Source organism: Colletes latitarsis, unplaced genomic scaffold (genome assembly GCF_051014445.1).
Source record: "Colletes latitarsis isolate SP2378_abdomen unplaced genomic scaffold, iyColLati1 scaffold0024, whole genome shotgun sequence".
Lineage (NCBI taxonomy): Eukaryota > Metazoa > Arthropoda > Insecta > Hymenoptera > Colletidae > Colletes > Colletes latitarsis.
Genome location: NW_027488374.1, coordinates 893,135 through 911,186, shown reverse-complemented (window position 1 = coordinate 911,186; position 18,052 = coordinate 893,135).

The following is an 18,052-nucleotide window of genomic DNA, read 5'->3' as shown; positions in this document are numbered from 1 at the left end:
ATCAGGCTCATAATTTCGCATATTTCTCATACTTCATGGCTAGATCCTGGGCTTTTTCTGGATTGGATCACGTAGTATTGTGGTACCACTCTAAAACAGTAAATTAAACCCAGTTTCGATCAATATTTTAGAGGAAAACGCAAGTTAGGTCTGGTATAGGTCTGGGATTTGCCCTCATCAGGGTCATATTTTCGCGTTCTTCACATACTTGTTGAACAGATCCTGGGTATTTTTCTAGTTTGGATCAGGTAGTAATGTGGTACCACACTGAAACAGTCGATTAAACCTGGTTTCGGTCAATATCTTTGAGGATAACGCATGTTAGGTCTAGGTTAGGCCCGGGATTTGCCCTCATCAGGGTCATATTTCCGCGTTCTTCACATACTTGTTGAACAGATCCTGGGTATTTTTCTGGTTTGGATCACGCAGTAATGTGGTACCACACTGAAATAGTCGGTTAAACCTGTTCTCGATCAATATTTTAGAAGATAACGCAAGTTATGTCTGGGATAGGTCCGGGATTTGCCCTCGTCAGGCCCATACTTTCGCATTCTTCATATACTTGTTGTACAGATCCTGGGTTTTTTTCTGGTTTGGATCACATAGTAATGTGGTACCACACTGAAACAGTCGATTAAACCTGTTTTCGATCAATATTTTTGAGGATTACTCATCTTAGGTCTAGGTTAGGCCTGGGATTTGCCCTCATCAGATACATACTTTCGCATTCTTCACATACTTGTTGAACGGATCCTGGGTTTTATCTGGTTTGGATCAGGTAGTAATGTGGTAGCACACTGAAACAGTCCATTAAACCTGGTTTCGATCAATATTTTAGAGGATAACGCATGTTCTGTCTAGGTTAGGCCTAGGATTTGCCCTCATCAGACACATACTTTCGCATTCTTCACATACTAGTTGAACGGATCCTGGGTATTTTTCTGGTTTGGATCCCGTAGTATTGTCGTACCACACTGAAACAGGCCATTAAACCTGGTTTCGATCAATATTTTTGAGGATAACGCATGCTGGATCTAGGTTACGCCTGGGATTTGCCCTCATCAGACACATACTTTCGCATTCGTCACATACTTCTTGAACGGTGCCTGGGTTTTTTGTGGTTTGGATCACGTAGTAATGTGGTACCACACTGATACATTCAATTAAACCTGGTCTTGATAAATGTTTTAGAGGATAACGCATGTTCTGTCTAGGTTAGGCCTGGGATTTGCCCTCATCAGATACATACTTTCGCATTCTTCACATACTTGTTGAACGGATCCTGGGTTTTATCTGGTTTGGATCACGTGGTAATGTGGTAGCACACTGAAGCAGTCCTTTAAACCTGGTTTCGATCAATATTTTAGAGGATAACGCATGTTCTGTCTAGGTTAGGCCTAGGATTTGCCCTCATCAGACACATACTTTCGCATTCTTCACATACTAGTTGAACGGATCCTGGGTATTTTTCTGGTTTGGATCCCGTAGTATTGTGGTACCACACTGAAACAGTCCATTAAACCTGGTTTCGATCAATATTTTTGAGGATAACGCTTGCTAGATCTAGGTTAGGCCTGGGATTTGCCCTCATCAGACACATACTTTCGCATTCGTCACATACGTGTTGAACGGTTCCTGGGTTTTTTGTGGTTTGGATCACGTAGTAATGTGGTACCACACTGATACATTCAATTAAACCTGGTCTTGATAAATGTTTTAGAGGTTAACGCATGTTGGGTGTGGGATAGGTCTGGGATTTGCCCTCATCAGGCTCATAGTTTCGCGTTTTTCACATACTTGTTGAACAGATTCTGGACTTTTTCTAGTTTGGATCCTGTAGTAATGTGGTACCACACTGAAGCAGTCGATTAAACCTGGTTTCGATCAATATTTTAGAGGACAACGCATTTTATGTCTAGGTTAGGCCTGGGAATTGCCCTCATCAGACACATACTTTCGCATTCTCCACATACTTGTTAAACAGATCCTGGGTTTTTACAGGTTTTGATCACGTAGTAATGTGGTACCACACTGAAACATTCAATTAAAGTTGGTCTTGATAAATATTTTAGAGGATAACGCATGTTAGGTCTGGGTTAGGTCTAGGATTTGCCCTCATCAGGCTCATACTTTCGCATGTTACTCATACTTGATAGCTAGATCCAGGGCTTTTTCTGGATTGGATCACGTAGTAATGTGGTACCACACTGAAACAGTCAATTAAACCTGGATTCCATCAATATTTTAGAGGACAACGCAAGTTAGGTCTGGGATAGGTCTTGGATTTGCCCTCATCAGGGTCATATTTTCGCGTTCTTCACATACTTGTTGAACAGATCCTGGGAATTTTTCTGGTTTGGATCAGGTAGTAATGTAGTACCACACTGAAACAGTCGATTAAACCTGCTTTCGATCAATATTTTAGAGGATAACGCATGTCCTGCCTAGGTTAGGCCTGGGATTTGCCCTCATCAGACACATACTTTCGCATTTTCCACATACATGTTGAACAGATCCTGGGTTTTTTCTGGTTTGGATCACGTAGTAATGTGGTACCACACTGAAACAGTCGATTAAACCTGGTTACTATCAGTATTTTTGAGAGTAACGCATGTTAGGTCTAGGTTAGGCCTGGGATTTGCCCTCATCAGATACATACTTTCACATTCTTCACATACTTGTTGAACGGATCCTGGGTTTTATCTGGTTTGGATCACGTAGTAATGTGGTAGCACACTGAAACAGTCCATTAAACCTGGTTTCGATCAATATTTTAGAGGATAACACATGTTCTGTCTAGGTTAGGCCTGGGATTTGCCCTCATCAGATACATACTTTCGCATTCTTCACATACTTGTTGAACGGATCCTGGGTTTTATCTGGTTTGGATCACGTAGTAATGTGGTAGCACACTGAAACAGTCCTTTAAACCTGGTTTCGATCAATATTTTAGAGGATAACGCATGTTTTGTCTAGGTTAGGCCTAGGATTTGCCCTCATCAGACACATACTTTCGCATTCTTCACATACTAGTTGAACGGATCCTGGGTATTTTTCTGGTTTGGATCCCGTAGTATTGTGGTACCACACTGAAACAGTCCATTAAACCTGGTTTCGATCAATATTTTTGAGGATAACGCATGCTACATCTAGGTTAGGCCTGGGATTTGCCCTCATCAGACACATACTTTCGCATTCGTCACATACTTGTTGAACGGTTCCTGGGTTTTTTGTGGTTTGGATCACGTAGTAATGTGGTACCACACTGATACATTCAATTAAACCTGGTCTTGATGAATGTTTTAGAGGATAACGCATGTTGGGTGTGGGATAGGTCTGGGATTTGCCCTCATCAGACACATACTTTCGCATTCTTCACATACTTGTTGAACGGATTCCGGGTTTTTTCTGGTTTGGATCACGTAGTAATGTGGTAGCACACTGAAACAGTCCATTAAACCTGGTTTCGATCAATATTTTAGAGGATAACACATGTTCTGTCTAGGTTAGGCCTGGGATTTGCCCTCACCAGATACATACTTTCGCATTCTTCACATACTTGCTAAGCGGATCCTGGGTTTTATCTGGATTGGATCACGTAGTAGTGTGGTACCACACTGAAACTGTAAATTAAACCTAGTTTCGATCAATATTTTAGAGGATAACGCAAGTTAGGTCTGGGACAGGTCTGGGATTTGCCCTCATCAGGCTCATACTTTCGCATTCTTCACATACTTGTTGAACAGATCCTGGGTTTTTTTCTGGTTTGGATCACGTAGTAATGTGGTACCACACTGAAACAGTCGATTAAACCTGGTTTCGATCAGTATTTTTGAGGGTAACGCATGTTAGGTCTAGGTTAGGCCTGGGATTTTCCCTGATCAGGCTCGTACTTTCGCATTCTCCACATACTTGTTGAACAGATCCTGGGTGTTTTTCTGGTTTGGATCACGTAGTAATGTGGTACCACACTGAAACAGTCGATTAAACCTGGTTTCGATCAGTATTTTTGAGGGTAACGCATGTTAGGTCTAGGTTAGGCCTGGGATTTTCCCTGATCAGACACATACTTTCGCATTCTTCACATACATGTTGAACGGATCCTGGGTTTTTTCTGGTTTGGATCACGTAGTAATGTGGTAGCACACTGAAACAGTCCATTAAACCTGGTTTCGATCAATATTTTAGAGAATAACTCATGTTAGGTCTAGGTTAGGTCTGGGATTTGCTCTCATCAGGCTCGTACTTTCGCATATTTCTCATACTTGATGACCAGATTCGGGGCTTCTTCTCGTTTGGATCACGTAGTAATGTGGTACCACACTGAAACAGTCGATTAAACCTGGTTTCGATCAGTATTTTTGAGGGTAACGCATGTTAGGTCTAGGTTAGGCCTGGGATTTTCCCTGATCAGGCTTGTACTTTCGCATTCTCCACATACTTGTTGAACGGATCCTGGGTTTTTCTGGTTTGGATCACGTAGTAATGTGGTAGCACACTGAAACAGTCCACTAAACCTGGTTTCGGTCAATATTTTAGAGGATAACGCAAGTTAGGTCTGGGATAGGTCTGGGATTTGCCCCCGTCAGGCTCATACTTTCGCATTCTTCACATACTTGTTGTACAGATCCTGGGTTTTTTTCTGGTTTGGATCACATAGTAATGTGGTACCACACTGAAACAGTCGATAAAACCTGGTCTTGATAAATATTTTTGAGGGTAACGCATGTTAGGTCTACGTTAGGCCTGGGATTTTCCGTCATCAGACACATACTTTCGCATTCTTCACATACTTGTTGAACGGATACTGGGTTTTTTCTGGTTTGGATCACGTAGTAATGTGGTAGCACACTGAAACAGTCCACTATATTGGTTTCGATCAATATTTTAGAGGATAACGCCGGTTAGGACTCGGTTAGGTGTGGGATTTGCCCTCATCAGACTCATACCTTCGCATTCTTCACATGCTTGTTGAACAGATCCTGGGTTTTTCTGGTTTGGATCACGTAGTAATGTAGTACATCACTGTAACAGTCCATTAAACCTGGTCTCGTTCAACATTTTATAGGATAACGCCGGTTATGACAAGGTTAGGTGTCGGATTTGCTCTCATCAGGCTCATACTGTCGCATATTTCTCATACTTGTTAGCCAGATGCATTGCTTTTTCTGGTTTGGGTCACGTGGTACTGTGGTATCACACTGAAATAGTCCACGAAACCTGGTTTCGACCAATATTTTAGAGGATAACGCATGTTATGTCTGGGATAGGTCTGGGATTTGCCCTCGTCAGGCTCATACGTTCGCATTTTTCACATACCTGTTGTACAGATCCCTGGCTTTTTCTGGTTTGGATCTCGTTGTAAAGTGGTACCACACTGAAACAGTCGATTAATCCTGGTCTCGATCAACATTTTATAGGATAACGCCGGTTAGGACACGGTTGGGTGTGGGATTTGCCCTCATCAGGCTCATACTGTCGCATATTTCTCATACTTTTTAGCCAGATCCGTTGCTTTTTCTGGTTTGGATCACATGGTAATGTGGTATCACACTGAAACAGTCCATGAAACCTGGTATCGATCAATATTTTAGAGGATAACGCATGTTAGGTCTAGGTTAGGCCTGGGATTGGCCCTCATCAGTCTCATACTTTCGCATATTTCTCATACTTGTTGAACAGATCCCTGGCTTTTTCTGGTTTGGATCACGTAGTAAAGTGGTACCACACTGAAACAGTCCATTAAACCTGGTTTTGATCAATATTTTAGACGATAACGCATGATAGGTCTGGGATAGGTCTGGAATCTGCCCTCATCAGACTCATACCTTCGCCTTCTTCCCATGCTTGTTGAACAGATCCTGGGTTTTTTCTGGTTTGGATCACGTAGTAATGTGGTACCACACTGAAACAGTCGATTAATCCTGGTCTCGTTCAACATTTGAGGATAGCGCCGGTTAGGACACGGTTAGGTGTCGGATTTGCCCCCATCAGGCTCATACTGTCGCATATTTCTCATACTTGTTAGCCAGATCCGTTGCTTTTTCTGGTTTGGATCACGTGGTAATGTGGTATCACACTGAAACAGTCCATGAAACCTGGTTTCGATCAATATTTTAGAGGATATCGCATGTTAGGTCTAGGTTAGGCCTGGGATTTGCCCTCATCAGACTCATACTTTCGCGTTTTTCACATTCTTGTTGAACAGATCCCTGGCTTATTCTGGTTTCGATCACGTACTAATGTGGTACCACACTGAAAAAGTCCATTAAACCTGGTTTCGATCAATATTTTAGAGGATAACGCATGTTTGGTCTGGGATAGGTCTGGGATTTGCCCTCGTCAGGCTCATACCTACGCATTCTTCTCATACTTGTTGTACAGATCCTGGGTTTTTTTCTGGTTTTGATCTCGTAGTAATGTGGTTCCACACTGAAACTGTCCATTAAACCTGGTTTCCATCAATATTTTAGAGGACAACGCAAGTTAGGTCTGGGATAGGTCTGGGATTTGCCCTCATCAGGGTGATACTTTCGCATTTTTCACATACTTGTTGAACAGATCCTCGGTTTTTTCTGGTTTGGATCACGTAGTAATGTGGTACCACACAGAACCAGTCCATTAAATCTGGTTTCCATCAATATTTTAGAGGACAACGCAAGTTAGGTCTGGGATAGGTCTGGGATTTGCCCTCATCAGGGTGATACCTTCGCATTCTTCACATGCTTGTTGAACAGGTCCTGGGTATTTTTCTGGTTTGGATCACGTAGTAATGTGATGCCACACTGAAACAGTCAATTAAACCTGGTCTAGATAAATATTTTAGAGGATAACGCATGTTAGGTCGGGGTTAGGTCTAGGATTTTCCCTCATCAGGCTCATACGTTCGCATTTTTCACATACTTGTTGAACAGATCTTGGGTTTCTCCTGGTTTGGATCTCGTGGTAATGTGGTATCACACTGATACAGCCCATTGAACCTGGTTTCGATCAATATTTTAGAGCGTAACGCATGATAGGTCAAGGTTACGCCTGGGATTTGCCCTCATCAGACACATACTTTCGCATATTTCACATACTTGTTGAACAGATCCCTGGCTTTTTCTGGTTTGGATCACGTAGAAAAGTGGTACCACACTGAAACAGTCTATTAATCCTGGTCTCTATCAATATTTTGTAGGACAACACAAGTTAGGTCTGGGATAGGTCTGGGATTTGCCCTCATCAGGGTCATATTTTCGCATTTTTCACATACTTGTTGAACAGATCCCTGGCTTTTTCATGTTTGAATCATGTGGTAATGCGGTATCACACTGAAACAGCCCATTAAACCTGGTTTCGATCAATATTTTAGAGCGATACGCATGATAGGTCTAGGATACGCCTGGGATTTGTCCACATCAGGCTCATACGTTCGCATTTTTCACATACTTTTTGTACAGATCCCTGGCTTTTTCTGGTTTGGATCACGTTGTAAGGTGGTACCACACTGAAACAGTCGATTAATACAGGTCTCGACCAACATTTTATAGGATAACGCCGGTTACGTCACGGCTAGGTGTGGGATTTGCCCTCATCAGGCTCATACTGTCGCATATTCCTCATACTTGTCAGCCAGATCCGTTGCTTTTTCTGGTTTGGATCACGTGGTAATGTGGTATCACACTGAAACAGTTCACGAAACCTGGTTTCATCAATATTTTAGAGGATAACGCATGTTAGGTCTGGGATAGGTCTGGGATCTGCCCTCATCAGACACATACCTTCGCATTCTTCACATGCTTGTTGAACAGATCCTGGGTTTTTCTGGTTTGGATCACGTAGTAATGTTGTACCGCCTTGAAACAGTCAATTCAACCTGGTCTCGATAAATATTTTAGATGATAACGCATGTTAGGTCTAGGTTAAGCCTGGGATTTGCCCTCATCAGACTCATACTTTCGCATATTTCTCATACTTGTTGGCCAGATCCTGGCTTTTTTTCTGGTCTGGATCACGTAGTAATGTGGTACCACACTGAAGCAATCAATTAAACCTGGTCTTGATAAATATTTTAGAGGATAACGCATGATAGGTCCAGGTTACGCCTGGGATTTGCCCTCATCAGGGTCATACTTTCGCATATTTCACATACTTTTCGAACAGATCCCTGGCTTTTTCTGGTTTGGATCACGTTGTAAAGTGGTACCACACTGAAACAGTCGATTAATCCTGGTCTCGATCAACATTTTATAGGATAACGCCGGTTAGGACACGGTTAGGTGTGGGATTTGCCCTCATCAGGCTCATACTGACGCATATTTCTCATACTTGTTAGCCAGATCCATTGCTTTTTCTGGTTTGGATCACGTGGTAATGTGGTATCACACTGAAACAGTCCATGAAACCTGGTTTCGATCAATATTTTGGAGGATAACGCATGTTAGGTCCAGGTTAGGCCTGGGATTTGCCCTCATCAGACTCATACTTTCTCATTCTTCACATTCTTGTTGAACAGATCCTGGGTTATTTCTGATTTGGATCAGGTAGTAATGTGGTACCACACTGAAACAGTCGATTAAACCTGGTCACGATCAACATTTTAGAGGATAACGCCGGTTAGGACTCGGTTAGGTGTGGGATTTGCCCTCATCAGACTGATACTTTCTCTTTCTTCACATACTTGTTGAACAGATCCTGGGTTATTTCAGATTTGGATCAGGTAGTAATGTGGTACCACACCAAAACAGTCGATTAAACCTGGTCACGATCAACATTTTAGAGGATAACGCCGGTTAGGACTCGGTTAGGTGTGGGATTTGCCCTCATCAGGCTCATACTTTCGCATATTTCTCATACCTGTTGGCCAGATCCGTTGCCTTTTCTGGATTGGATCACATAATGATGTAGTACCACACTGCAACAGCCAATTATATCTGGTCTCGATCAATATTTAAGAGGATAACGCATGTTTGGTCTGGGTTAGGTCCAGGATTTGCCCACATCAGGCTCGTACTTTCGCATATTTCTCATACTTGTTGGCCAGCTCCTGGGCTTTTTCTGGTTTGGATCACGTAGTAATGTGATGCCACACTGAAACAGTCAATTAAACCTGGTCTTGGTAAATATTTAGAGGATAACGCATGTTAGGTCGGGGTTAGGTCTAGGATTTTCACTCATCGGGCTCATACGTTCGCATTTTTCACATACTTGTTGAACTGATCCTGGGTTTCTCCTGGTATGGATCACGTGGTAATGTGGTATCACACTGATACAGCCCATTAAACCTGGGTTCGATCAATATTTTAGAGCGTAACGCATGATAGGTATAGGATACGCCTGGGATTTGTCCTCATCAGGCTCATACGTTCGCATTTTTCACATACTTCTTGTACAGATCCCTGGCTTTTTCTGGTTTGGATCACGCTGTAAAGTGGTACCACACTGAAACAGTCGATTAATCCAGGTCTCGACCAACATCTTATAGGATAACGCCGGTTAGGACACGGCTAGGTGTGGGATTTGCCCTCATCAGGCTCATACTATCGCATATTTCTCATACTTGTTAGCCAGATCCGTTGCTTTTTCAGGATTGGATCACATACTGATGTAGTACCACACTGAAATAGTCAAATATACCTGGTCTCGATCAATATTTTAGAGGATAACGCATGTTAGGCCTGGGTTAGGTCCAGGATTTGCCCGCTTCAGGCTCATACTTTCGCATATTTCTCAAACTTGTTGGCCAGATTCTGTGCTTTCACTGGTTTGGATCACGTAGTAATGTTGTACCGCCCTGAAACAGTCATTTCAACCTGGTCTCGACAAATATCTTAGATGATAACGCATGTTAGGTCTAGGTTAGGCCTAGGATTTGCCCTCATCAGTCTCAAGATTTCGCATATCTCTCATACTTGTTGGTCAGATCATGGGGTTTTTTCTAGTCTGGATCGCGTGGTAATGTGGTACAACACAGAAACGGTCCATTAAACCTGGTTTCGATCAATATTTTAGATGATAACGCATGTTAGGTCTAGGTTAGGCCTGGGATTTGCCCTCATCAGACTCATACCTTCGCATTCTTCACATGCTTGTTGAAGAGATCCTGGGTTTTTTCTGGTTTGGATCACGTAGTAATGTGGCGCCACACTGAAACAGTCCATTAAATCTGGTTTCGATCAATATTTTAGAGAATAACGCATGTTAGGTCTTGGTTAGGTCTGGGATTTACTCTCATCAGGGTCATACATTCGCGTTTTTCACATTCTTGTTGAACAGATCCCTGGCTTATTCTGGTTTGGATCACGTAGTAATGTTGGACCGACCTGAGACAGTCAATTCAACCTGGTCTCGATAAATATTTTAGATGATAACGCATGTTAGGTCTGGGTTAGGCCTAGGATTTGCCCTCATTAGATTCATACTTTCGCATATTTCTCGTACTTGTTGGCCAGATCCTGGGTTTTTTTCTAGTCTGGATCGCGTAGTAATGTGGTACCACACAGAAACGGTCCATTAAACCTGGTTTCGATCAATATTTTAGATGATAACGCATGTTAGGTCTAGGTTAGGCCTGGGATTTGCCCTCATCAGACTCATACTTTCGCATATTTCTCATACTTGTTGGCCAGATCCTGGTTTTTCTTCTGGTTTGGATCACGTAGTAATGTGGTACCACTCTGAAACAGTCGATTAAACCTGGTTTCGATCAATATTTTAGATGATAACGCATGTTAGGTCTGGGTTAGAGCTAGGATTTGCCCTCATCAGACAGATACTTTCGCATTCTTCACATACTTGTTGAATAGATCCTGGGTTTTTCTGGTTTGGATCATGTAGTAATGTGGTACCACACTGAAACAGTCCAATAAACCTGGCTTTGATCAATATTTTAGATGATAACGCATGTTAGGTCTGGGATAGGTCTGGGATTTGCTCTCATCAGGCTCATACTTTCGCATATTTCTCATTCTTGTTGGCCAGATACTGGGCTCCCACTGGTTTGGATCACGTAGTAATGTGATGCCACATTGAAACAGTCAATTAAACCTGGTCTTGGTAAATATTTTAGAGGATAACGCATGTTAGGTCGGGGTTAGGTCTAGGATTTTCACTCATCGGGCTCATACGTTCGCATTTTTCACATACTTGTTGTACAGATCCCTGGCTTTTTCTGGTTTGGATCACGTTGTAAAGTGGTACCACACTGAAACAGTCGATTAATCCAGGTCTCGACCAACATCTTATAGGATAACGCCGGTTAGGACACGGCTAGGTGTGGGATTTGCCCTCATCAGGCTCACACTATCGCATATTTCTCATACTTGTTAGCCAGATTCAGTGCTTTCACTGGTTTGGATCACGTAGTAATGTTGTACCGCCCTGAAACAGTCATTTCAACCTGGTCTCGACAAATATTTTAGATGATAACGCATGTTAGGTCTAGGTTAGGCCTGGGATTTGCCCTCATCAGACTCATACCTTCGCATTCTTCACATGCTTGTTGAAGAGATCCTGGGTTTTTTCTGGTTTGGATCACGTAGTAATGTGGCGCCACACTGAAACAGTCCATTAAACCTGGTTTCGATCAATATTTTAGAGAATAACGCATGTTAGGTCTTGGTTAGGTCTGGGATTTACTCTCATCAGGGTCATACTTTCGCATATTTCTCATTCTTGTTGGCCAGATTCTGTGCTTTCACTGGTTTGGATCACGTAATAATGTCGTTCCGCCCTGAAACAGTCAATTCAACCCGGTCTCGATAAATATTTTAGATGATAACGCATGTTAGGTCTAGGTTAGGCCTGGGATTTGCCCTCATCAGACTCATACTTTCGCACATTTGTCATACTTGTTGGCCAGATCCTGGGTTTTTTTCTAGTCTGGATCACGTAGTAATGTGGTACCACACAGAAACAGTCCATTAAACCTGGTTTCGATCAATATTTTAGATGATAACGCATGTTCGGTCTAGGTTAGTCCTGGGATTTGCCCTCATCAGGGTCATATTTCCCCATTTTTCACATACTTGTCGAACAGACCCCTGGCTTTTTCTTGTTTGGATCACGTGGTAATGTGGTACCACACTGAAACAGTCCATAAAACCTGGTTTCGATCAATATTTTTGAGGGTAACGCATGTTAGGTCTGGGTTAGGTCCAGGATTTGCCCGCATCAGGCTCATACTTTCGCATATTTCTCAAACTTGTTGGCCAGATTCTGTGCTTTCACTGGTTTGGATCAGGTAATAATGTCGTTCCGCCCTGAAACAGTCAATTTAACCCGGTCTCGATAAATATTTTAGATGATAACGCATGTTAGGTCTAGGTTAGGCCTGGGATTTTCCCTCATCAGACACATACTTTCGCATTCTTCTTATACTTGTTGAACGGATCCTGGTTTTTTCCCTGGTTTGGATCACGTAGTAATGTGGTACCACACTGAAACATTCAATTAAACCTGGTCCTGATAAATATTTTACAGGATAACGCATGATAGGTCTAGGTTACGCCTGGGATTTGCCTTCATCACGGTCATACTTCCGCATTTTTCACATACTTGTTGTACAGATTCCTGGCTTTTTCTGGTTTGGATCACGTAGTAATGTGATACCACACTGAAACAGTCCATGTAACCTATGTCTCGGTCAATATTTTAGAGGATAACGCATGTTAGGTCTGGGTTAGGTCCAGGATTTGCCCGCATCAGGCTCATACTTTCGCATATTTCTCATACTTGTTGGCCAGATCCTGGGCTTTTTCAGGTTGGATCACGTAGTAATGTGGTACAACTCTGAAACTGTCGACTAAACTTGGTCTCGACCAATATTTTAGAGGATAACGCAGGTTGGGTCTGGGATAGGTCTGTGATTTGCTCTCATCTGGCTCATACTTTCGCATTTTTCACATACTTGTTGAACAGATCCTCGGTTTTTTCTGGTTTGGATCACGTAGTAATGTGGTACCACACAGAACCAGTCCATTAAACCTGGTTTCCATCAATATTTTAGAGGACAACGCAAGTTAGATCTGGGATAGGTCTGGGATTTGCCCTCATCATGGTGATACCTTCGCATTCTTCACATGCTTGTTGAACAGATACTGGGTTTTACTGGTTTGGATCACGTAGTAATGTGGTACCCCACTGAAACAGTCTATGAAACCTAGTCTCGGTCTATATTTTAGAGGATATCGCATGTTAGGTCTGGGTTAGGTCTAGGATTTGCCCTTATCTGGCTCATACTTTCACATTTTTCGCATACTAGTTGGCCCGATCCCGGGCTTTTTCTGGTTTGGATAACGTAGTAATGTGGTACCACACTGAAACATTCAATTAAACCCGATCCTGATAAAAATTTTAGAAGATAACGCATGTTAGGTCTGGGATAGGTCTGGGATTTGCCCTCATCAGACTCATACTTTCGCATATTTCTCATACTTGTTGGCCAGATCCTGGGTTTTTTTCTGGTCTGGATCACGTAGTAATGTGGTACCACACTGAAACAGTCTATGAAACCTAGACCCGGTCAATATTTTAGAGGATATCGCATGTTAGGCCTGGGTTAGGTCTAGGACTTGCCCTTATCTGGCTCATACTTTCACATTTTTCGCATACTAGTTGGCCCGATCCCGGGCTTTCTCTGGATGGGATCACGTGGTAATGTGGTACCACACTGAAACAGTCCATTAAACCTGGTTTCGATCAATATTTTAGAGGATAACTCATGCTAGGTCTAGGTTAGGCCTGGTATTTGCCCCATCAGACCCATACTTTCGCATTCTTCACATACTTGTTGAACAGATCCTGGGTTATTTCAGGTTTGGATCTCGTAGTAATGTGGTACCACACTGGAACAGTCCATGAAACCTAGTCTCGGTCAATATTTTAGAGGATAACGCATGTTAGGTCTGGGTTAGGTCCAGGATTTGCCCAGATCAGGCTCATACTTTCGCATATTTCTCATACTTGTTGGCCAGATCATGGGCTTTTTCTGGTTGGATCACGTAGTAATGTGGTACCACACTGAAACAGTCGACTAAACCTGGTCTCGACCAATACTTAAGAGGATAACGCAAGTTGTGTCTGGGATAGGTCTGGGATTTGCCCTCATCTGGCTCATACTTTCGCATTCTTCACATACTTGTTGAACGGATCCTGTGTTTTTCCCTGATTTGGATCACGTAGTAATGTGGTACCACACTGAAACATTCAATAAAACCTAGTCTTGATAAATATTTGAGAGGATAACGCATGTTAGGTCTGGGATAGGTCTGGGATTTGTCATCATCAGGCTCATAGTTTCGCATTTTTCTCAAACTTGTTGGCCAGATTCTGTGCTTTCACTGGTTTGGATCACGTAGTAATGTTGTACCGCCTTGAAACAGTCAATTCAACCTGGTCTCGATAAATATTTTAGATGATAACGCATGTTAGGTCTAGGATAAGCCTGGGATTTGCCCTCATCAGACTCATACTTTCGCATATTTCTCATACTTGTTGGCCAGAGCCTGGCTTTTTTTCTGGTCTGGATCACGTAGTAATGTGGTACCACACTGAAACAGTCCATTAAACCTGGTCTTGATAAATACTTTAGAGGATAACGCATGATAGGTCCAGGTTACGCCTGGGATTTGCCCTCATCAGGGTCATACTTTCGCATATTTCACATACTTTTCGAACAGATCCCTGGCTTTTTCTGGTTTGGATCACGTTGTAGAGTGGTACCACACTGAAACAGTCGATTAATCCTGGTCTCGATCAACATTTTATAGGATAACGCATGTTAGGTCAGGGTTAGAGCTAGGATTTGCCCTCATCAGACACATACTTTCGCATTCTTCACATACTTGTTGAACAGATCCCTGGCTTTTTCTGGTTTGGATATCGTAGTAATGTGGAACCACACTGAAACAGTCCATTAAACCTGGCTTTGATCAATATTTTAGATGATAACGCATGTTAGGTCTGGGATAGGTCTGGGATTTGCTCTCATCAGGCTCATACTTTCGTATATTTCTCATTCTTGTTGGCCAGATACTGGGCTCCCACTGGTTTGGATCACGTAGTAATGTGATGCCACACTGAAACAGTCAATTAAACCTGGTCTTGGTAAATATTTTAGAGGATAACGCATGTTAGGTCGGGGTTAGGTCTAGGATTTTCACTCATCGGGCTCATACGTTCGCATTTTTCACATACTTGTTGTACAGATCCCTGGCTTTTTCTGGTTTGGATCACGTTGTAAAGTGGTACCACACTGAAACAGTCGATTAATCCAGGTCTCGACCAACATCTTATAGGATAACGCCGGTTAGGACACGGCTAGGTGTGGGATTTGCCCTCATCAGGCTCACACTATCGCATATTTCTCATACTTGTTAGCCAGATCCGTTGCTTTTTCTGGATTGGATCACATACTGATGTAGTACCACACTGAAACAGTCAAATATACCTGGTCTCGATCAATATTTTAGAGGATAACGCATGTTAGGCCTGGGTTAGGTCCAGGATTTGCCCGCATCAGGCTCATACTTTCGCATATTTCTCAAACTTGTTGGCCAGATTCTGTGCTTTCACTGGTTTGGATCACGTAGTAATGTTGTACCGCCCTGAAACAGTCATTTCAACCTGGTCTCGACAAATATTTTAGATGATAACGCATGTTAGGTCTAGGTTAGGCCTAGGATTTGCCCTCATCAGTCTCAAGATTTCGCATATCTCTCATACTTGTTGGTCAGATCATGGGGTTTTTTCTAGTCTGGATCGCGTGGTAATGTGGTACAACACAGAAACGGTCCATTAAACCTGGTTTCGATCAATATTTTAGATGATAACGCATGTTAGGTCTAGGTTAGGCCTGGGATTTGCCCTCATCAGACTCATACCTTCGCATTCTTCACATGCTTGTTGAAGAGATCCTGGGTTTTTTCTGGTTTGGATCACGTAGTAATGTGGCGCCACACTGAAACAGTCCATTAAACCTGGTTTGGATCAATATTTTAGAGAATAACGCATGTTAGGTCTTGGTTAGGTCTGGGATTTACTCTCATCAGGGTCATACTTTCGCATATTTCTCATTCTTGTTGGCCAGATTCTGTGCTTTCACTGGTTTGGATCACGTAATAATGTCGTTCCGCCCTGAAACAGTCAATTCAACCCGGTCTCGATAAATATTGTTGCGCCGGGGCGGGGCTTTCTTCCAATAACTCATATTGACACAACACAATTAAAATACCACAACGTAACACAACTAATGCAAACTGGGAACTTTATTAACAAGAGTGCTTTTCAATACGTCTGTTCGCCTTGCGATCTGTCGTAATTCTAATCTTCAAAATCGTTGCCGGTTTCTCGGCAACCGGAAGGCTCGGGATCTCGCATCCGCTCGTTTTCGTGTGGCAGCTTCACCTCATCGCAAAGCCTCTTCACACCATTGCGACGATGCAATTTCGCGGTATTGCGCGGCATCTTCATACCGTCGCAACACTGCTCCCTCTTCCTTCAGAGCGGTCGTCCCGACCGCTGCAAATTCCGTTCGAACAGCCAACTTCACCCGTAGTCTCCTAACCTCCGGGTTGTCGCGAAGCTGCGTCGAACCTGTACACCTCTGCCTGTAAAGTAGATAAACTAATAGGTCGATCATTTACCTGAGTGGCCTTTATCAGACAGTCAGCACCTTGACATTCGTCCTTCGTCCCAAGGAAAACCACTCAAAAACCTTGAGCAAGGCGCCGGTGTAACCTTCGGAATACTTCGTCCGAACTTAGACATCTTCGAGGATGAGGAAATCCCGACTGCTCCTCGCCCTTCCCCTTGACTCTTGCGGCTTGCGTGCTTCTTTCTTGAGGACTTCCCGGATGCGGATTCCCCCCAGCCTCACGAAAGAACTTCCCATGGGATGTTCCCCGATCTCCAAGGAGAATTTCCTCGAAGATCGGTTGTGGAACATACCACAATTCCGCCGTCCGACCGTCTGTGCCCCACTCCGCTATTAGAGTCGAGCATGACTGGGGGGCGACCCTCCCCGCGGAGAATCGCACTTCCCCGGCCGTTCTGACCTGCGGAAATGGAGAGTCCTCCGCGGCCGGTAGGAAAACCCGATCCTCGCCTTCTGCGATGAAACGTCCTCTTCTTGGGCGAAGATGTCGGCCATCTTCCTCGATCCTCACCTCGCAATATCTTCGCAGGGGGCGTCTCGTGAATCGTACCGAGCCAGTCGATTCACATGCTCAACCCTTGGTTTGGACTTCTGGAAACGGACTATACGGAAACCCAACTTATCCAGCCGATTCTTCACATCGCCTTCTTGTTGTCACCTTCAGCACAGACCTTGGCAGGGAACCCATAACATACAGCGCTTTCCCTTCAGAAGGTGCTCCCATAAGCCCTATCCTTCCGAAAGATGCCCCGACGAGCGCCATCCCTCCAGAAGGTGCTCTGGCGAGCCCTATCCCTTCAAAGAGTGCTGCGACGAGCCTTATCCCTTCGAAAGGTGCTCCCACGAGCCTTATCCTTCCAAAAGATGCCCCGCCGAGCGCCATCCCCTGAGAAGGTGCTCCGGCGAGCCTTATCCCTCCAAAGGGTACTCCTCTTCCCTTCTTAAAAGGTCCTTCCATTGCAGTCAGTTGACCATGACGATGATTCATTTTCCAAATCATCTCGGCGATTCCTTCAACGCGGAACAATTCTCCTTCTACGCCGCCTTCTGCTGGTACTTCCTGGGGCAATTCCACCGCATAGGTCCCGTTTCCCCGCAGTTCCAACACTCCATGGGTCTTTCGCATTCAGTCCCCTTTTCCGGTGTATCCTCTTCTTCGTCCGGATATCTCCTCTTGCGAGACTCTCCCTCCTCGACGGAAGAACAATCCTTGACAGCGATCCTGCGCACGACGTGGGCGGATGAAGACGAAGTCGGCGGGAGCCCCACTACGCCAACTTCTTCCAGTTTCCCTTCTTCTAGGGGGCCTCTTCTCTCCTCCTTTTCTTCGGGCAGTTCCGCTGTAAATGTCCCTCCTGTCCGCAGTTCCAGCACTCCGAGACCGGCTTCCCAGCAGTCCTCTTCTCCAACTTTCCC